General features: G+C 40.5%; 1 protein-coding gene across 2 annotated transcripts in view; it reads right to left on the minus strand.

Annotated features, from left to right (window-relative positions):
- SMPX (small muscle protein X-linked) overlaps positions 1-22,340 on the minus strand; it is a 39,868-nt gene that overhangs the window by 2,730 nt on the left and 14,798 nt on the right. Inside the window, exon 5 of one of the 2 annotated variants that reach the window (XM_031506378.2) lies at positions 15,732-15,911. The exons of the other annotated variant lie outside the window; for it this stretch is intronic. The gene's annotated coding sequence lies outside the window, so the exon portion shown is untranslated. Of the gene's footprint in view, positions 1-15,731; positions 15,912-22,340 lie in introns of those variants that run through there. 2 annotated transcript variants of the gene reach the window in all.

Consider the following 22,340-nt stretch of genomic DNA (forward strand, 5'->3'; position numbering starts at 1 on the left):
TTCTTTTGAATGTTTTAAAGTTCTTATAAAACTTTTTTAGCCTTCTGATAATGTTTACATATTTCTACTGAAGTTCTCACACACTATTCATGTAAATAATGGTTGTTTTACATTCTTTTTTGTGAGAGGAGAGAATTAATAAAGGGTTGGTTTGAGCAGTGTAGTTGGAGAGGTGGCAACTTCATCCTCCAATCCACTGTCACTTTTAGAATTTTATATATTGTGAGGTCAGAAATAAAACTGAGTCTTTTCTCTCTTGAACTCACCAAGCTTTTCTGTACTGATTTTGTGTCCAACAGCAACAGGTATCACCCTGGAGGACACATCTGCCTTGCATGGGAGCTACATGCTGATCTTCTTTAAGTAGTTTAATCTTTCCTTACTTCCCGAGTTCCTAATGACAGCCATCCTGTGCTGGGCACATCAAGCCCCAAGATTGTGGTGACACAAAGAAGGTGGGCACAAAGCCTTTGGGTACAGAAAGGATGGAGACAGACTTTCCTCACTGTGCTGAGTGACAGGAAAGAAGACAACAGGCACAAATTGAAATACATGGAATTTCATCTAAATAAGAAATAAAACTTATTTTACCATCAGGGTGGTCAAACACTAGTCCAGGTTGCCCAGAAAGGTTGTGGAGACTCCATTCTTGGAGATATTCAAACCCGGACTGGACACGGCCCTGAGCAATGACCAGGGCAGGACATGGGACTGGATGTTTTCCTGAGGCACTCTTGGGGTCAGGCAGTCTGCAAGTCTGGCAGAGGTTTTGCTTGTCCCAGGGGAAGCTGTCCTCTACTCATGAGGGCCAAGGTGGATTCATGGGCCATGTGCAAGGTCCTTCTTGCCCCTGCCTAGCTGTGGAGCCATCAGTGAGATTACAAACTAAAACAGCAAGGTGCTATAAACTATATTACTGTGTTGCTAATAAAACAAGTAATCTGGTTGATGGGATTACTTTTGGTCACATGTTCCATTTTTTCAATAACTTTGTCCTTTCTTTGTTTCCTCATGGTTCCCATACCTTTGACCTCCAGCTCCCATTGAAATTAATATCCCCTAATACCTTCATGACCTCAGGGCTGCAAGGTCCAAACTGGCATTGTATCCCATCCAGCCAAGCAAGCACCTCTCTGCTTCCCTCCTTCCATGACAAGGGTCTCTCACTAGGCAGTGGACCACCAAAAAACCTGCTCTCCAGTTCTTCCAGTCACAACTGGGACACAGCAGCTCTAACCAAAGGAAACCCAGCCTTCCAGGAGACCATGTGCCTGCAGGGAGGAGCAATAAAAATCAAAAACTATAGCTCCCAGGAACCCTGCCCCTTGCCACCCAAAAGAAGCAAAAACCAAATTGCCATGATGATAAATATTTCCATGGGGCTCAGGTGCTGAGGAAAATCAAGCCCACTTTTCTCAAATTTTGTCTAAAGCATGGTGCTTGCAAGTGATGCTATTTTAACACCTGTTAAATGTATCACCTTTCTCTCAGGTATACTCTCTGCTCTCTGATTGCTTATAATTACCACCTGATCTCCCTTTGCAGTCAGTGGACTCTCTATTATCTCCCTGTGATGCTCTAATCCACTCAGACCTCCCACTGGCCAGCTCCAATTCTCCCTGTCCCAGCTCCCAAAGGCACGTTATTTTTAGAGCACAAACTCCTCCAGAGATCCATGGGAGCTTGTAAACTCAAAAATAGGTTGCTTATGGTACATTAGTAATGCTCACAGTTATGTTCTCTGGTGATTCTTTCAGCTGCTGCAGGTTTTCACCAGACTCCCTCGCTGCTCCAATCAACCTTGCACCAAACAGCCCTCAGCCATTTAAAAAAATAATATACTTGAGAGCAAATGCTTAAATGTTGTCCTGATTAAGGGTGGACATAAGCACATACTTAGGAGTGCTTTGAATCATGGAATTAGAGGAGTTTTCAGTCCTCAAGACCTCTATTCCCTGACTGAGAATCTGCAAGGCTATGATTGCAGTAGGTTACATGCCAGTGTCAGCTTCTGGAATAAAAAAGACTGGATCCCTGAGGTTTCTGACCACAGAAAAAAAGCAGTAGCTATTTTTATATAAGAAATTATTTAATGTTTGTGCTGTTCAACACAGATGCAGCTTCAAAAATAAATTCAAATAAAGAAATTAATTGTAAAATCTCATTACTTTTTCCTTTTTCAAAATTACAGTTTTTAATTCTGTATCTCCCTTTTATTCTCTGAAAACAGCCAACTAATTAACAGCAAGCACACAAAATACTTATTCTTAAAAAACCACTAGTAATTCCAGTTGTCAGTGCTTTCTGTTCTTAGAGAGCATGGTAGCTGAAAGAAGAAGAAACATGAAATCCATCCAGATTTTGGCTGTATCTCCACATATGCATTTGCTAATACATTAATATTATATAATTAAAGACCAGGCATGAATCACTGGGCACTAATTTTTTTTTTCTTTATTTCAATAGTTTCCAGCCCTATACATTTAACCCTAAAATTCTGTTAAGGCATCTTCTTTTATAAGAAGTAACTCTACACAGGAGAAAACAGACATTAGCACTTCGAAGATCAGTGATTATAGCAAGTGCACCAAGGTTCAGTAAATGCCTCCCACTCAACAAGCTTCCAAAGTGAACGACCACATGATGTTTACTCCTCACCAGAGCCCATTTATAGATCTCTTACTCACCACTACCTCAGCCATAAGTGCAACCCTCTAAAGAGGCAGCAAGGAGAGCTCTATCTGGGAGCAGACAGAGTTCACAGTTGGAGAACTGGCCCTTGTCTTCACAATACTGTTCAGCCAGGCTGTGGATCAGGATTTAAGTCATCCACACTCTAAAGATTCCAAACTACTGAAAATGTTTATTACATACCAGGTGAATTACACATGTACAACAGGCATGGCTGCTTGAGGAAAATCCTGCACCATTTGGAAAAATTTATAAAAAGGGTTAAAAAATGCCCCTCCAAAAGTGCAAGTGGGAAGCGAAGGTAATGACTTCTTACAGAATTAGGAGACCTAGGAAAGAGTGTTGTTCCCATTATGTCATTTAAAAGACATCTGGCCATTCCCAGCAACAGCACACTGGAATGAAAAGGGTATCAGTTACAGTAAGGAAAGAAGGGGACAGAGGTCATGAACGTCTGTGAGTCTGGAGCAGAATTAGCCTAGAATTACAAACACACTGCTCTACAGAAGGAAAAACCTGGGTAAAAGGTAAATTCAGGGACATGTCTCTTTTCATTGCTCTAGTGAATTGTCAAGGTGAAATAAAACCAGACTATCTCCTGAGACTCTAATTCTCCTACACATCTGGTAAAAGCCTTGACCTTTTGGAGACAGTAACCTGGAGTGCCAGGGGATCTGCTTTAATTCCTCTCCCCTCATTTCCCTTTGATAAGCAGCACTTGCTACAATCAGCTTCTGCCATACAACTACTTTAATATTTATATCATATTGAGATCACTGTCCACACAGATGCCAGAGGAAGAAGTAGGAAGTCAAATGTGCTCCAGGTTAACATATTAATACCACGATGGGATGCCAGAGAGATGTTTTAAGTTGCAAAGGGAAGGGAGTTCATCCCCTGACTCCTTTAAAGTGATATCTGGTTGACTAAATGAAAGATACAACTGTAAATTAAACTATTTTAATTTCCTGCATGTTTTTTTTACAAATTATTTCAACACATTTGTTATATTTCTGTCAGGATAATGAGAGCAACTCTCATTTAGCTGAGCATATATCATATATCTTTTAAAATATGTTTTCTCTTGTTTTATATTTTCTGGGCATTGTGCCTGTGAAATAATGGAAAGATAAACATTTATGCCTTTTTTAAAATTTTTTTTGTCCTTTACCTACAGTCGATAAAAATATGTAAGGAAGCAGGTGAAGATGGAAATGTAGGTTGCACATACACATACATGCAGAGTTTCAAAACAGAAAGAGAAAGGTCAAAATTTTTATTCTTTCAATTTGCCTGACAAAGAGCTCTAGGCAAAAAAATATTTTCTACCAAAACACAAAAATAATCTTTTAAATAACAAACATTGCTATCTTCACTATGAAGAAATTATTGAAAGCCATATGGTCCTTTTGACATACATATGTTCTTTCTCTGATTTAAATCTCAGTTCAGACAGTGTGGCATGGGGAGTGAAGGACAGTTTTGACCCTTTCACTGTTTGCAGCTCGGCAGTGCACACACACAGAAGCTGCAGCCAAGTGCTGTGTACCAGCAGGGCCAGTCAGACACAATAGACCCTTCTATTTAACACAGGAAAAGTCAGGTGGAAGCATTCCTTGTGTTATACTGTTATCAAAATTTCTTGTTACCTGCACTGACACAAAGCTTTGACACCAAAGGAACTTGCAAAAGAGACACAATTTCACTCAGTGATTCTGAAATGACAGCTGTCAAGTAGAAGTCTTTCAGATCAACTTGAATTCTAAATTTGTTCTCTGAAGGACCTAATGTCCACAAATACATGATACCTGTCATTTGTTATATTGTATTTTTTTTTGTAAGTGGAGCCCAGATGCCAATGATCTACATGCATCTGGCCCAAGATCTTGCAATAAGTAGCAGTTACAAAAATGAAAAAAAGAACCGTCAGATATCAGCATTTCCAGTTAAAGATTAAAAAAAATAGCCCTACCTCTTCACTAGTACTAATTCAAGAGTTTTGGGATTTGTAGTGTGCTACAAACACTACAACCTCTAGAGCATGGATATGTGTTCTGAACTTCTACACCTCTTTAGCCTGACCAGTTATAATTTTACTTTTGTTTGGACATTTCTTGGCTGAGATCAGAAAGCTGCCTAAAACATTATGCTGGGCTGCCAGTTCTCATTTACATGAAGTAGAACCTTAATGAGCATGGGTTTTTTTAGCTAATGGATTCACTACAAATGCAGATATAAATACATTGTGTAGAAAGATAGAAAACCATCAGTTTCTTAAAGCTGATAAAACACACTTTAAAGTTTATCATACCTGAGTAATTAATAAAGAGACTGAATTTTAAAGGACTGATTATGTAGAGCACATTAAAATGTTATTACAAAGAAAACCCTATATAAATTCAGGTATACTCTGTTATTGGTATTATTACTACTTCTGCAATGACTTTTTCTGGAGCTATCCTTTAAATTTTCTCTGCATAATGTACAGGTTTTAAAGCACAGTGGCTGTAACAGATGCTTACCTCTCATTAACTTCAAATTTTCATTCAATTTTCTGCTTTTCATTAACATTTTTACTACAAATTCTCATAACTTGAAGTGTCACCCCTATAAAAAGATTTTGCAGACCCATCTTCAGTTGCTTTGGGACTGTATGAGGTAATTTGTGATTCACAATAGCTAGCAAAGATTAAGCAGCATATACCATATGCTATGATTAAAGTTGTTGATAAGAAGCTGCAGTGGCTCTTTTTACTTCTGTTAATGAGAAGTATGCTGCAGCACTTTCTACCTTTTAAATTAGTGTTTTCTGAAGGAAAAAAAAAGCTTTTCCTTTTTAGTTCTTCAGTAAGCTCTGCCAAGTCCATGCAGGTGTGTGCCTATAGTTATTATTCTTGGCAATTATTTATCAATATAGGGAAAATTGTTCTCTGGGTTCATGTTAATTGTTTCTCATTCACCTATCCAATCTCTGCTTGAAAAAAGCATCTGTGAGTGTAGGCATCACTCAAGAGCTTGGTCACTGCTGTCAGGTGTCATCCTGACCATGTTATCAAGTGCACCCAAATAGTCTGTTAGTGAAACCAAATGACTTAAAGAGCTTAAGGAGCAAAAAGTTTATGTTGGTGAGATTAGAGAGGGATTTCTTGGACAGTTTATGGTTGTTGATTTTCATTGCCTATAACAGCAGACAGCGAAACTTCATAATTATCATTACAGCAAATTCATCAGTAAGGAAGCCAAAGCCTAATGGCTGATCCTGCAAAGTGTTTATTACCATCTTTGAGGTGCAATAAATCCAATTGATTTCTCCAATGATAACTAAAACTACCCAGCTGCTTGCAGGCACAGGGTGGAAAATAGCCAGTAGCAATGCACCTGGGTGGTGGAGTAGCATGAAAAAGAAAAGAGGTTGCTAGGAGCCATTATGGACTGGTAAACATGGTGTCTACAAGGCAAAGATCTATACAGAAGGTACCAGATGAAATACTAATACAAATAAAATAATGATTGGTAAAATATTCTATACAAAAAGCCAATCAAACAAACAAAAACACCCAAATAAACAATAAAAATATTAAAAGAGGAAGTAAAAGAAAAACTGTGACATTTAAAACAATGGGACATCTTTCTTTTACTGAGAGTGGTGATGCAATATGAAATGCACCCTCTGAGATTTAATTGCATGACTGGGTTTTCTCAGCCAGGGGTGTCTCTGAAAACAAAGTTTCCAGCTAGGAGGAAATGTCCATGGGGGTGAGTGCTTTTGCTGCAGAGGCTCCCTGCAGCCAGCACCTGGCAGCCCACCACAGAGATGAGCTGGGGAAAACACCTCAGAAGTGTCTGCAGCTGGAGTACACAGGCAGCAACAGGGTCACTGGTACTGGACTCTGTAACCCAGATCAAATGTTAAAAATAGGTTAGAAACAGCTGTAAAACAGTTGATAATTGTTAAGCATGTGCTGTTAGTTTGGTTATGGTAAAAGGGGTGAAAAGGGTCGTTATAAGAAATATGGTTATTCTAAATGCAGGTGAACCTAATGGGAAGAAATGACGATGTCTGACTCAATTCAGAAAGCTGAATTATTTCTTTATTATAACTATGCAAAATACATTAATATACTATATAAAAGGAGGATACTAAAACTACCTACTACTTTCTCTAACTCCAACACAACTTGTGACCCTCTCGCAAGAGTCTAGACACAGGTGGATTGGATTGGCCATCAGGCTCAAACAATCCTCACCAGAATCCAATCAAGCACTCACTCCAGGTAAACAAATCTACAAACACAATCCACATAGGAAAAACAAGGAGCAGAAATATAAATCGTTTTCTCTTTCATTTCTCTCTGTGCACCTCAATGAAAAATCCTGAGAGGGAGAGAAATGTTCTTGCCACACACGGTACTCTACATACCATAGTACACCTAAGTGCACCACCCGCAGCGAAACGAGCCAGCCTGGGCAGAACTGTAATGGGACAATCAAGTGCCTTAAACCTTCACGCAAATGAAGGATCCAAAAAGAAACCAATTCAAAGGGACAAAAAAACAGGACCAAAAGGGGCATCTGAACCACTGATTCTGTGTCTCTCCACCTGGAACATCGGGCACATCACTGCTCAGCAGAGCCAGCGCCGGCACCGCAGCATCCTCGGGGGAACACTCCTGCTCAGCCCCCAGGCCCCCTTGCTTTGGGCTTTTCTTTTCATTATAATAAATGCTGAAATCCCTTTTAGTACTGGGAGTGTGGTCCCGTTTATAACATCAAACACGGTCAGGCCTGGCACACACGAGCACGCTCGGTGAGGAACCTCCCAGCCGTGTAAACCCTCCAGCAGCCTGGGCTGGAAAACTTCATCATGGTCTTGATTCTTGTGTCTGCACCAGAACCACAGCACCGAGGGTTGGAGCTGCTGAACAGCTGTTGCAAGCACTTAGAAATGTTGTTTGGGGTGGACAGAGAGCTGGAAATCTAACAAATCAAAGCTTCTTGACAAAAGGGCCTGATTTAGTTTAAAAATTTGGATCCATTCTCAGGAAATTGAAAATCCCCAGATATTCTGTGTTTTTGTGGGAAAATTCAGGCCACCCAGTTTTGTTTTGCTGGAAAAATATTTGATTTGGGGAGGCTGAAATTTGGAGAAAGATTATGTTATTTTTACTGACATTTTTATGGTAGGGAATCCAGTCTTGTTGTGGTCCCTCAAACAGTGCAATAAAAGCCATTGTAGGCGTGGGCTATCACCCTCAAGGTTGTTCTGCCTCATGCCATATGAACTCTAAAAAGGCACAACTGTGCTACATAATTAAATTACGAACAATGATTTTCAAGTTGCTTTGCACAAAAGAGATTCTGGAGAAAGGCACTGCCCTTGGATTGCTTTTATGCTGGCACTTCATTTGTGCCGGCTCTCCAATCAAATATTAAAGCTTTACCTGAAATTATTTATGAAACATTCTCACAAATCCGAATGCAACCTATCACACAGCAAAATGCTGCTGCTGGAAAGGCTCTATGATTTCACACCTGGGTGCTCATGTCTTTTGCTATTGTCATGCTGGCTGCCACTTAAAACTCCTGGTAAGCTGGCATTTTCTCCAGAGACACACACTGAGTGCTAAGCAGCACTGCTTCGTGCTTTTCACAGAGAAGGGTTTAAATATTGTCTGTACTTTTTTAATTAAAAAATGGTAAGCAAAAGGTTAAATATTATTTTTTTGTCAGAGATGTTAGAACTGCAGGGACAAAGACTGTGGAAAGTGAAATATTTGGCATGCTGCTGATTCCTATGGAGTCCCTCACTAATGGCATTTTTAAGGTGCCATGGGTCTTTGTTGACAATTTTTTGTGGAGTCAGTGGCTTTATCTTTTTTAAAAAAATTGAGGAACTTAATGTCAAAAATCCCATATTAAAATAACATTGAATTGATAAATGACTCACAAAAGCATCAGTTAATCAGTCAAAACTGAACATGAAGCCTAATAGTTGTTATTAATATTCAAATATTAAGATATCAATACCAAGTTTTCTTTTCCCTGTACTTAAAGTGAGGTAGGCTACTTCAGAGTCTTACTGGTTTGTAGAAATGATTCAGCATTGATGTGCTTGTTTTGGAACCATGCATAATTTTGTAGCTATGAGATGGTATGAGGAAAAGTGTTATGAATCATAAAATTCAGGCAACACAATATAAGGCAGACAGTATGTTAATTCACGTGAAATGACAAAAAAATAAACACTCACCCTTAGCTTCCATACTGCCTGATTTTTCACTTCCTATCAGATTTTAATATTGTCCAAAGATTTTTATTTCATTATCCATAGGAATTCACATATTGTCCAGGATCCTAGCTCTGTCACCCATTTTTTATTGCAAATGCTTTCCATTTTTGTACAACTTTAATGGTTGAGAGGAAAGGTCTAAGCTCTGGTTGTTGGCTGGTTAGGCTTTCAAAAGCCATGTGCTCAAACTTTGACAAAGCAGAATGTTGTCTTATGTTTGTCCCTGAAAAATAAGCACATTTAATGCTGATTTTAGAAATGACTATGTTAAAAAAAAGTTTTATAAAACAAAGTCTAGTCATCTGTATCCTGAAGGTAATTGATTTTTGGGGTTGTTTGTATATGCTTACTTTGGGATTAAAATCATATATATATTTAGATCATGATTTTTTTATGAATTTTAAGTTCTGGGGCAATGAAAATAGAAGCAAACAGCATCTTGGTGTGCTACAAACACGCCCTTTCTTCCTTCAGTGAAGCAAAAGGGTGAAATGACAAGAGAATTATCAGGTTGGATAATTACTGGAGAAAAATCCAAGTTTGCTTGATTTGTTGCTTGAGAGTTGGCATGGGCTGAGGCTGCTGAAATTTATTTAAAATGCAATGAGGTTTTGTACCTTAGAGAATGCCAAGAGTCAAAATGGTCCAACATTTTTCTGATGGAACATTTCTCCACTGGGAAAGTTCTGTGATTTGAAAATATAACTTTTTATGGAAACATTTTGCTTTCAGCAATTCTCCTGATGCAACATGGGACACTGAGCATGACTGATCTGCCCAGTTTTTTATCCCAGCAGCTGCCCAGGAGGCTGGTGCTGCTCTTTGACTTTGGAAGCTTCCAAGGGTCAACAATTTCAGGTCTGACAGACTCAAAAACCCTAATCCCTGCTCAAGAGTCCTAACATTCAGAAGCTGCTAGACATAGCTTCCCAAATCAGAGGAGAAATAAACTATTTTTTTAAAACTGTAAATAGTATGGTTTAACTCCAGCTATTCCTGCTCCCTTTTGGTTCAGCTGAGGGCAGGACCTAAATATGCAGTGTAACATAAACTTGGCATTCCCAAACTGGTTCCACAGCCTCTGCCTTATCTCAGCCTCCTGCTGCATTGATCTGCACCTTCATTCAGGTGTGTGATGCCAAACACTTTAATGCTGCACCTTCAAGATTCATTTTGACAACTACAAGCTCTAAAAATGAGCTGTATACCCAGTTTCCCCTGACTCAAAGACTGACCCATAGGAAGTGAACAATTCTTTTTATGAATGGGTCAGAAGCCAAGCCCCATGCAGATGCTAAGCAGTACTCACACATACAACAATAATGATAACAATAATAATAAAACCCTATTTGGCCCACAGTGATTTCTCGTACACAGTAAGACACAATTCATGGCAAAAATTTGTGACAAATGGAGGGATAGGCAAAAGACAGCTCAGTTATATTGGATATAATAATCAGCAGACTTACAATAGGGCTGCTTGACTGCTGACAAATAGCAAGGACTATTATTTTTATGCAGCAGGCTTCCTGAGCCCTCTCAGGGCAGTATTTGGAAAGCATTTAGCTGATTAAACATGCAAGCCCCTAGGAGTGAGGCACTTAGCGTTTCTTTGGGAAGCTGAGGAGGTACCTAATTGCAGGTTTACAGAGCTCAAAGTACTTTAGAAGCTTGCCCTCTAGTTTCCCTGAAGAGTTACTGCCACGATGCAGTATTTACCGATATGTTTTGACTGGGATTTATCTGACTGTAACAGTTATTTCCCTTTTTTCTTTTTCCCCACCAAAAAAAGTAAATTCCCAAACGCACATCCTACCAACAATCAACAGTGTAAATAAACTCGATTCACCATTAACCCTTTGGGCAATGTTCTGTACTAAATCATTATATCAATAGAGTTGACAAAACCACAATTCATTTGAAAACTAGTACTTGGGAAAAAATGGTCTTTATTAATGTCAAACCCAGAAGCACAAGAAGAAAAAACATTGTCAGAAAAGAGTTTTTTGCATTTTTAGCACTTCAGATTGCTGAAGCAGCTGAAGGACACACTGTTCCTTTACAGTACTATTGAAAAGAGGCTGGGGAAAGTAAAACAAGCACATTTCTGTGGTAGCCAGGGAAACACAGAAGGGCAGCAGCACAATCTACCTGCTTCTGCTATTGGAGTTAAAGGGAAAAAATGCAGCAAACCTCTACAGAGCCTTTTTGAACAGAGGGCTGCCACCCCTTGACCTGCCACCCTGGGGAGGAGAAATCGTCCTGCATATGCTCTCCTGCTGCTGCCTTATGTGCTCCCCACTTTAAAACTAAACTGCAATTAAAGTTACAAAGAGAATTCACTTCAGAAGCTTCCCAGAGGTGAACACTAGTGAGGGCTTTGCCAGGATCTGTGTTTGTCTGGAAGCCTCAGGAAAGGAACATATCTCTGCTGTAATTTTGGCTCTTTCAGGACTTTTCAGGGATATGGTGGGCACTTGGACACGTTGAAGCTCTGTGAGAGTAACACCCAGTGTTGTGTGCTGCTCTGCCACTGAAAGAGAAGATGTGCCCAGAGACCCCAGCCAGCTGAAGTGACACTCAGTGGTCCTTGCTGGGCTCTGGAAGCAGGGAAGTTGCTTCTTCTCGACTGTGAGGCTGGTGTGGAGCCAGGTGGTTCCTCAGTGCAGCTGCACTACAGGAACAGGGATGGGCAGCACTGGGGCTGGGGCCAGCCAGTCCTGCCAAACCTGAAGCAATCCCTATCCCTAACCTCCCTCAGTCTGATTTCTTTGCTCTCAATGCATTAGCAGCAAGCTCTGTGATCTTGAAGACACTGTGATGGAGAAGATGCTCCTCTCCAAGAAAGACAAAAGAAATCTCAGATATCTCTATTTGAGCAGCAATACCCAATTTATTCATCATGAATTCTGCCTCTTCTGCCACCTTACCCAGTCTGTACTGCAAATAACCCACATTTAATTCTCTGTGCTAGTTACAGTTTCTAAAAATGCTACTTTCTCCTGGTCATATGGCTTCTTCTCACAGAATTCATAATGTGTCAGTGAGTGTTGTTCCATATAAATATAGTGTACGTCTGATATGCCTACAGATAATATCACAGCACAACTGAACTATGATTAATAGTGGTGCTAATCATCCACCTGTTTTCTTTCAACATAACTCTGGCACGTGCAATAAAAAGAGGGCCTGAGACAATGGTCACATCCCTGCAAATATACTCACAGATGAGACAGAAGTTGGCTGTGGTTTTATTTTCAATACATTTAAATTGAGACTTAGTGGTTTATGTGCACTTTGCAAATACTTTTCTGAAATTCTTAGCACTTTGTATGAAGCAAAATATATTGAAAAATATAGCAAATGGGAGGAAAAGGAAAGGGTGGTGAGAAAATGATTGCCAACTCAAAACCCAACATAGTTTTTACATAACCCAGAGTCTCTGCAGCTTCTTCTGCATATTTAAGCCTCATCTGAGGTTTTATGGCTCCTTTGCCATGGAAAAGTGAGAGTTCTTAATCAGCTTGGGAAATTTGACAGGCGTCTTGCACCTAACCCAGAGAATCGCCTCAGAGATGGAAAAGCATGAAGCCAAGACATTATATACAGGCTGTTAATTTAACTTGACATTTTACTGACTGCATTAGAAAACTGTGTATTCTGACATCTGGTCTGTACAGGATATGTTCAATACTTCACATTACCTCACTTCTTCAAAGCTACTGCAGGTAGCGGGGCATTTTGTCTATGGACAAGTAGCTTAATATTCAATACATAAATCCATAAATCTACAGTACAAATGGAGTGTTTTCACATCAGTGACCAGTGTGTATATATATATATATATATATATGTGTGTGTGTGTGTGTGTGTGTGTGTGTGTGTGTGTGTTGTGTTTATAGGATTTTGTCATTTATTAGGGTTTCAGATATAAGCCCATTTTTTTCCAAGGAATAGACAGGTTTCTCCAAAACATAAAGTGTTACAACATGTTGCCTGTCGTGTTAATATTTGATTTGCAATCTGTGACAGGTGAGCATTTAGAAATGAGTTATTGGGATTGACTGGAAGACATATGGGAGAACTAAGCTTTCTCACAGCACCATGTTTCAAAACAGAAAATTGTTTTCTGACTAAACAAATTGAAAAGAAAAAGAATATGTTTCCACAGAGAAACAGAAGGAAAAGCTGAGAGGAATCACCTGCTGTTAAAAAAACAGGCACCAGAGACCAATTTGAATTTGCATGGCCATGATCTACAATTTCTGTGGAAAATATTTCTTTTGCTCAGTTTGGCAGAAAGGCTCCTCTCAGAAGGTATGCAGCAGCTCCTGCTGGAGCACTCACACAGCTGTACCACACAGGTGCTGGATCTGACTGCAGAAACACAGAGCCCCATTCATTCTCAACAGTGAGCAAAATGCACTTTAAAGATTCAAATTTGGACTGTGATTTTCAGATCCACTTAAGTGATTCATGAGCACGGTTCCCACTGAGTGACCTTGGGGTTGAGCTCTTTACCACTAGAGGACAGTCCCAGCAATCTGGATGCCTCAGGTGGAAATGGGATGCAGGTACTTAAATCCAAAATTGTGGTCCTCAAAACCACAAGCCAGCTACACCATAACCTCAAACTGTGCTCATGCCCATCTAAAATGACCTGAGCTTAAATAACCTTGCTCATCTGAGTGCCAGGGAGACATGTAAACCTAAGCAGTGCCCAGAAGCTTGGTGGGTTTCCACAGAGACTGTCCCCCTCAGCACCTACAAATTGCATCAGACTGTACAAACACACAGCAGCAGCCACCCTGGTTTCTTTCAAATCATAGCTTAAGAAGACTGTTGCTACACAAATTAGCCTTTAGACATGGCACACAGTAATCCACAGGCTAAGGCACATGCAAGCAAGTTTCCTTAGTTCCAGTTGAGCTCCACATTGCTAAGCTGCCATCAGGCTGACTTATCTGCACATTAATTCATTTCTGCACAGAAGGTGAGCTTTAGCTTGAAATCTAGAAAGGGCCCCCCTGCCAAGCTAGTCTGCAGTCTCCAGGGAAGCAAGAATTGTGGGTTTTAATCCTTTTGAGGCAAAGAAGGACCTGACCTGGTTTATTCATGCTTCCTGGCTGTGTATGTGTGATAACCACTGAGCCAAGGCAGAAGGGAGGGGCCACCAGCACATCCCTTCTCTTGCATGTTTGCAAATTTTTCTATTTGCTTTTTTAAAAAATTGGAGCATATCTGGAGGAGACAGTTCACACTGTTTATTCAGGGTGACAGGAAATGTCTCCTGGCTTTACTTGAAAACATTGCTGAAGCTCCAGGGGAAAAAATCTGATTGTTTTCATTTTTTTTAAAGCTTTCCACACAAACTTCACCACGCTTCTTGCAGAAGTGTCTCAAGGGTTCATAACAGCACAAGCAAAACCATCTTCTCGAGATGACAGAAGTGTGGGTTTCTGCAAGGCAGAAAGTTTCTGAAGGGACCTGTGTGATCAGAGGCACTGAGGACTATGGGTGAGACAGGACTCTCTACTTCCATTTTCCTCTCTCAGTAACCTTGTACATCTCTTTACGGCCAATTTCCCGATGGGAGGAGCCAGGACTTATCCCTGTGTAATGCTAGAGGACCCTGGCAGGGGAAGACAGTTCTGGCCTTCATCTGTCCCTCGGGATACAGCAACTGAGGCAGGAGACAGTGCCATAATGTGGGCCAGCTGTTCTCCACTCCTGCCTGCTTTCAGGGTCTGAGGCACTTCAGGTCCCTGGAGCCAGGGGGCCAGTAAGTGTTTACAGAAGCTGGAGTTCAGGCAGCTCTTCCCTCTGGTAGATGATGCAAGAGGATCACCTCCATGGCCATGAGACCACTGGGAGACAGGGAGATGAAGTGTCTCCCTGGGGCAGGTCAGAACACAGCAGGGCAAGGTGTTGATCTGCCATCCTGGATGGCTTATCTGGAGCTGCCTGCATCGTTCTGCCCAATGTGGATCTGGTTCCTGTGCTGCTAATAAAATTCCAGACACTGCTGGGGGATGTCGATGAATGTTCCATTGGCTCAAGGTACTCTTCTGCCGTGGCACATGATTTTATACCATGCATTTGCCTTGATGAATATGGTTAAGATGCCAAAAATCTCACTGGAAATGGAGCCCCAAGGACTTGACTTTGCTTCTTTAGCTCAAAAATGAGGCTTTTAGCCCCAGGTCAGCACCAGGTTCTCTGAGAGCCATGGTGTCTATTAAAGCAAGGCATTGATGGTGTTGGAGCTGATCACCCTCTTTGTCATCCTGCCTTAGGGAAACTGGTGCTCTTAACTTCAACCCAGCTGCAGATCACACTTGGACATGGCCCACGACTGCTTGTCAAGTGACCTGTGGTGTTCTGTGGCCAGGTTTAACACAGGTTTGGCCAGGTTCTTGTTCTCTACGCATGTAAGGCAGAACACAAATATGATTTGTCACAGACTTTGGAGCATTCATGAGCTCAGCAGTGGCTCAGGTGTTGTCTAGCAATGTGTTAAACTGTAGTAACTGGAGACAGACAACACTTAGCTGCAGAATTAATTTGCCCCATTATTCACATATATGATGGCATATTTCAGAAAATGAAAATATTGGCTTTTTGTACATGTAAGAAATGCCTATGGATATCAAAGAATATTTTACTTTTTACTTGCTTTGGATAACCTGTGACTGCAAAACAAAAAGTAGGAATTAAGATTTGGTTCCAGAATAAAAAATTTAGAAGCATATAAAAAGCAGAAAGAGATGAACTATTACATTATTTGTTACTTTTTTAATGAAGGGCTTAAACTAAAAAAAGGGTACATGTGTGGTATAGCCATCCAGACTCTCTTAACTTTCAGCAAAATGGATTTAAGAACTGAAAACATGTCTCATCTTCACAGAGAGAGCTCTTCTTTTCTCGAGAACTGAAAGAGAGAAATATTACATATTTTTCAAAAATAAATGCTTCTATTCAAAGCCTGAAGAGACAGATCAATTCAAATATTTTCAGACAAAACCACAAGACCAAGGAAATTGAGAAATTCAAAATTAAAAGGTTTGAGATCCTTCATTAAGTATTTAATGGAGGTCTGAGATCCTTCATTAATTTTAGCAGAGGACATACTCTATCTCATCTTTAACAGTCTTTGGGAAGGATACTGCAGTCAAGAGCAGTGCAATTTGTAAACACAGAAAAACTGAAGGTGTTCTTTTCCCTATATTCTGCCTGTTTTAGCTCAAATATTTGGTTTCAAGTCTTTGCATATGCATTTTTTTTCCATTTCAGTACATACTTTGTGTTGGTTTCATCTTCCGCACAAAGGCAGCACGTTTCAAAGCTTTGAAACAGCAATATCCACTTATTGTCGTCATCCTTCCCTCGGAAGAGGGGCAGTTTGGCTTTGGGGAGAGCTCTTTGTTCTTTGATGTTTTCTCAGTAAAAGCAATTCCAGCTGCCCCGTTGTGCCCAGCCCTGCCAGTGGCGGCTGCGGACACGGCCGCTCCTCCCGGGCTCATCTCTGGAGCTGGGGACCCCAGCCAGCGCCTCCCTGCCCCGAGTGCCTTCCCAGCACTGCCATCATTTGCTCCAGATTGCTTTTCTGTGCCCTGAAAGGCTCTGCAAACTCACGTGGGAGTAGCAGCAATTTTAAGACAAGGTGTGCTCCAAGGCAATAAACGAGAACAAAGACCCAGGAGAGCTAAAAGCTGAAGGACTCCATTTATTTCTTTTATCCATTGAATAACTGAATTATTAAATTAAAAGCAATGCTACATCAACTTTACCAAGGTGGGGGAGTAAGTTCTGAATAGCAAGACTGAGGGCTTTATTATGCTTTTCTGGAACCCATGTCTGTCCATGAACCTCACTCAATTGCAGTCAGAAGCAAATGCAGCCCTACTGTTATGAGCAGTAAATGGCAGGACAAAAAAACAGGCTTTATTCTTGTTCCCAAGTTGAAGTAAAAGTTAGTTCAGCTGAGTCTCCCTTCAGCTAGCTAAAACCTGCAGCAAATCAAATTTGAAAAATAAATTATGACCAACACTGAGAGTAAAACTAATACGTATTTCTGCAGGGAAATGCTCATTTTTGCTGTGTCCTTTGTTCACATGGAAATACAGCATATTTGGCAAATCAAAGGGAAATTAGAAGATTAACGGCAGATAGGGTCAGCAAAACCCAACTGCACTGGAAGCTTAGCATTTCCTCAGTAGTGTTGACAAAGGGACAGTAGATTTTGGGATTAGTGTCATGGTGAGCTCTACATACATATGATGTTCTACCTATACACAGTGAGCTCAAACACTACAAAATGTTATTCTCTGAAGAAATTTGCAAATAAGTGTGAAACAGAGGTAGCCTTGGCACTAAAAGAGCTACATTTTTTAAAAGAAGGCACACCAGGAGCAATTTGGTGGCTGAAGCAGGTGTAGTCCTGAGTACAAAGCAGGGCTTGGGACACTTGCAGATGGCCTGCTCCTGGACAGGGGTGACAAGGCTCATTGAGCCAGTTCTGCAAGAGATGACAAAGTACAGTAATGCAGTAATTTATGTGGTTTTTAAGCACAAGGCTGTGAGAACATAATTAGGCAGTCTTCTATCAAATGAAATGAATAAAATCTATAAAACAAAATGATGAGGCACTAAATTTAGAAGAAAATTCGTTTGATTATCACATCAGAGCTGAGATATTTCAGATCATACTGTCAACTTAATTGGCTACAATTTATGTAGATTTGATAAAACTATCTGAGCTGTTACTAATGTGGGAAGTCACACTTCATGTATTCCAAAGCAGTTAGCCTTTTCACTTCCATGTAGCACTTGAAAACCTTGTGCTGAACACATTTTGAACTATATAGGGTGGGAATGACTGGAATTGCTTATTATTTTGTGTTTCAGATGATTTCTGTCATTACAGTGTCTGATTGCTTCAGGCATACCTAACACCAGCAGGACAGTTTCCAGGAAGAGAGAAACAGCATGGCTCTCATATCACTCATAGCTCCCTAACAGTGATCAGTACGATCTTGTTCCTGCTCTAATGTCCACAGTTCCCTGGTTAAAACTAGATCTGCATGGATTTATATGCATATGACTTGGGATAGGTGTCTTTCAAGTCACAGAACATTCATCTAAATACTTGGACCTGTTCACACAGCAAATAACTGAAGTTTTAGGGATTCCTGGTATTCTGTTCTGAAGTTTCCAATAGGAGTGCATTCCAGTAGTACCTGTTGATAGATGCTGTAGTTCATGGGCTAACTCTTAACACATCTAGCAGAGATAAGCAAGAAAAAGCCTGCTGACTCTATTCCTTCTTCACACTTCACTGATCCCTCAACATCTGGTATCTCACGAGACCTCCTGCCTTTCTAAGCTTCTTCTGAGGGATGTCAGCCCAGAAATTGCATCTCACTCAGGCAATTGAGTGTAAAGTTTATTTTCTATGAAAATCTGTCATGAACAGCACCAGTGAAAATAGAGGGGTTATTTTATAAAAGGGTCTAAGAGAAGTTCATGAACAGGACGACCATAGGGAAGCAGTTATTAAATATCAGTGATCTATGAAAATTTTCAGCTTTCAGATAAAACTCTCAGACCTTTCTTCTGGAAATGGTTCTCATTTGAGAACAGAGCAGAGGTTTGTGGGCCCACATTGCTAGCATTGGAAGTATTTTGTTACTTTAAGTGCATTAATGTTTCAAAGGGAGAGGCTCAATGAAGACATTTCTCCTGTCTCTGTGTAGAAGCCTGTCCATCTCAAGATGTCTGCAAACTGTCTTGTGTATGGTGCAGACAGAGCAGTTAGTAACATACTCATCTAAAAATTAGGACAGATTTCTTCAAGGTATTACTTTGGGCTTGTCTCTTCAAGTAATAATAATAATAAAAAGCTCTGCTTGAATATACAGTTTGGAAATAAAAGATTTTAATTATTTTTTTGTTTGGAAAAAAATACAAGCATCTGTTCTTGTAGTTTGCTTTGAAGCGAAATGTTTTCTGATTGTTCAGTCTTTGTTTTGAAGTTATTAGTCAGTTTCCAAAACCACAAAGCAGATTCTTTTCCTAACTAGTTTATGTAGAAGCATTTGTGGTTTATAAGAATATGCCCTGCTCTTTACTTGGCAAAATTAACCTCCTACACACACCTTCAAGCCTCTATCCAGCCTGTTCTCGCCCTCCTCTTCCACAATTCAGCTAGAGAGTGAGAAGGAAATCTCTCCTTGACTTGCAGAGCCCTGGTGTGTGCTGGGGCTTACCACAGCATTGTGCTGGCCATGGAGACTCAATTCAGGACAGCTGCAGGCCATGTCAGAGGAAATTGGGCTGGTTTGGCTGGGGTGGAGTTAATTTTCTTCACAGTGGCTGGTATGGGGCTAAATTTTGGATTTATGCTGAGCACAGGGCTGATGATACAGAAATGTTTTTTATTATTGCTGAGCAGTTCTTACACAGAGCCAAGGCCTTTTCTGCTTTTCCTACAGCCATGTTGATGAGGGGCTGGGGTGTGTGGAAGGCTGGGAGGAGACACAGCTGGGACAGGTGACCCCAATTGTCCAAAGGGATATTCCAGACCATATGGCATCATGATCAGTATACAGTGCTGGGAGTGCTGCCCCATCATCACTGATATCTGTGATGGTGCTCTTTTCTCCAGGAGATGGCTGAACTCCTGCCTGCCCTTGGGAAGCTGTGAATTAATTCCCTGTTTTGCTTTGCTTGCTTGCATGACTTTTGCTTTACCTATTAATCTGGTTTTATCTCAACCCAAAAGTTTCTCACTTTTACCCTTCCAATTCTCTTGCCCCAGCTGTGGTGGGGGAGTGAGTGAGTGCCTGTGTGGTACCTAGTGGCTGGCTGGGGTTAAACCATGACAACTAAATTTTTTCTTCTGATTGCAGAAACCCTGGGAAACAAAAAAAATTTTTTTTTTTTTCTCGAGGAGGTAAAAGGATTACAAAGATTCCTCTGATACTGTAATGTCCTGGATATTATATTTTTCTCTTTGAAAAGAAATTTCTAGCTCTTCTGTTTTAAAGTCTGAAAGCACATCTTAAGTAGACTCAAAAAAACTGGAAGGCAAACCAAAAGAACTTTAAATATGTTATAAAAAAATTCTACAAGCTTTCAACTACCTAGTTCTTTAGGACAATTTTACAAGAAGAAGGGACCTAACAAAATTGATGACTGGCCGTGAAATCCTTGAGTGCTGCTGGTCTGGGAGTTCTGAATCAAAACAAGCAGGATGGTAGGAAGTCATAGATAGACAGAAGAAGACAAGAAGCACTTTGAAATTAACACTGGCCACACAGTGAGTATGTTGGGGGATGTCCAGTCACAGGGCACCACCAAGAAGAGCCTGTCTGTGTCCTCTTTGCACCCTGCCTTTAGGTACTTATGCACATGGAGGAGACCTCCCCATGACCCCTCTGACTTTGGCAGGAGGGTCCTGCAGAAATTCTTGATGCACATCCTCCTTCTTCAGCCCATAGCTCCCACTCCAGGAGATCTCATCTCCTGACCTACCACGGCATTCTCTGGATGCAGGATTCCCTTCTCTCACACAAACTTTGGCTGCTGGGACTCAATTAAATGAACACATATTCCTAAAACTGCAGTGCTCTTTCAAGAGCTTACAGCAGGTCAGAGATCCTCTACTAGCAAAGCATTGTTGTTTTTTCTGGAGAAAAAAAGCCATAACCTTGCTTGTAACTGTGCTGCAGTTTAACTGTACCCCTCTGATCCATGTGAGCACAGGAATAAGATGCAAACACTAACCTGTGTGTCAAAGCAGGGACACCAGGAGAGGTAAATGGCTGCTGCTAACTGAGGGGAAGCTTTAGAGCAATATATAGCAGGAAACTGTAATTAAATCTTTAGTGGGCAAAGTTATAATGTGCATTTTTAGCCTGGGGTGATCAACAAATTTTTTAATGTAAATAATTAATAGCAACACCAAGGAACATCTTATGTGTATGGATATAAGACCTTTATTCCCTAAGGAACTTCTGTTAGGGTTTTTTACCCTTTCTTTTTTCCTCAAATTATGCTAATCTCAGAGGCTGCTCTGTGACAAGATTTCTGATTTTATGCGGAGCAGAATTCTCTGCATAATGCAAAGGCTAACCTGCCCTAGGAAGCTTTTGCTAGTTCTTCAGCCTTCAAAATACAGTTCCCCTTGCTTCTGTAACCTGACAACAGAACTACCTTCTGCAATCAAACCACTCTCTCCAGTAGAGCTCCAGGTAAAGACAACAATTTGTCTGCAAGTACTGTATCAGATGGTGAGAAACCATCTCATCAACATTGTGATGGGGATCCTGACAATTCTTTTCCCCAAACATAATCAGAATACAGTGCTGGGAGTGCTGCCCCTATGTCCATGAGAGAGAGTTTTGTAACTTCAAGACAGTAAATTTCTGGTGGTCTGGTCTAGTCCTTTCCTCTTGAAGAAGATGTTCTTCAAGAGGAAAGGACCAGACCACTTTAGTTGAAGATTTAGGTCCTCTGAAACCAAAGTCCAGCATTTAGACTCCATGGCCCTTCACCATAAAGAGATTTGTTACACAGCCCTCCACACTTCAGGACACAAAAGGTGAAGGGACACAGAATGAAGAATGAACATGAGTTGCAGAAGTAACTGGCTGACATGCTCTGTATTCTAAGGTGAGATACCACTTTGTGCTCAGGCCCATTTTCAAGTACAATCACCATACTAGTTATCACATGAGATATCACAACAATTGGCAATAAATCTCAGCCACAGTAGGTTCCATTTGTCACAAACTAAATGCTTCCCACCATTACTTATTCAATAGGGCATGTATTTTTAGTGTATGATATTTTGCTACTATTTTATTTTGCATATGCTTCACTCCTGTGCATGTAGAAATGTCCAGGTGTGAAGGGAGCAGAAAAAAATTGTAGATGGGGAAAAGGGAAATGAATCATAACTCACGTTGTATATTAAAACTAGCTGCATGTAACACATCATGTACAGGTATGGAAGAAAAAAAACTTTATGACAGATTATGCTAATTAGCTAATTATAGATGATAGACCAGATCCCCATAAGGGTTGACTACAGTAATATCTTAACTGAGGAGTACTTGATGGCCTTTAGTGGATTCAGCTTCATGATATCTCCCTAATTACATTCCACCCACCAACTCTTCTACTCACTATTGTGATCTTAGCAAGTCTATTCATGTTTCCTAATTTGGTGAAGAGCAAGACCACAGATATTTAACAGAAGTTGCTCCAAAGTGCAAATTATGTAGGGATGGGTTTGCAAATAATGAACCAACTTAATGTGTTGTAGGTTTCTTATTTTTGCTGCTGGGTTTGCTTG

The sequence above is a fragment of the Lonchura striata genome, chromosome 2 (assembly GCF_046129695.1).
Source record: "Lonchura striata isolate bLonStr1 chromosome 2, bLonStr1.mat, whole genome shotgun sequence".
NCBI lineage: Eukaryota > Metazoa > Chordata > Aves > Passeriformes > Estrildidae > Lonchura > Lonchura striata.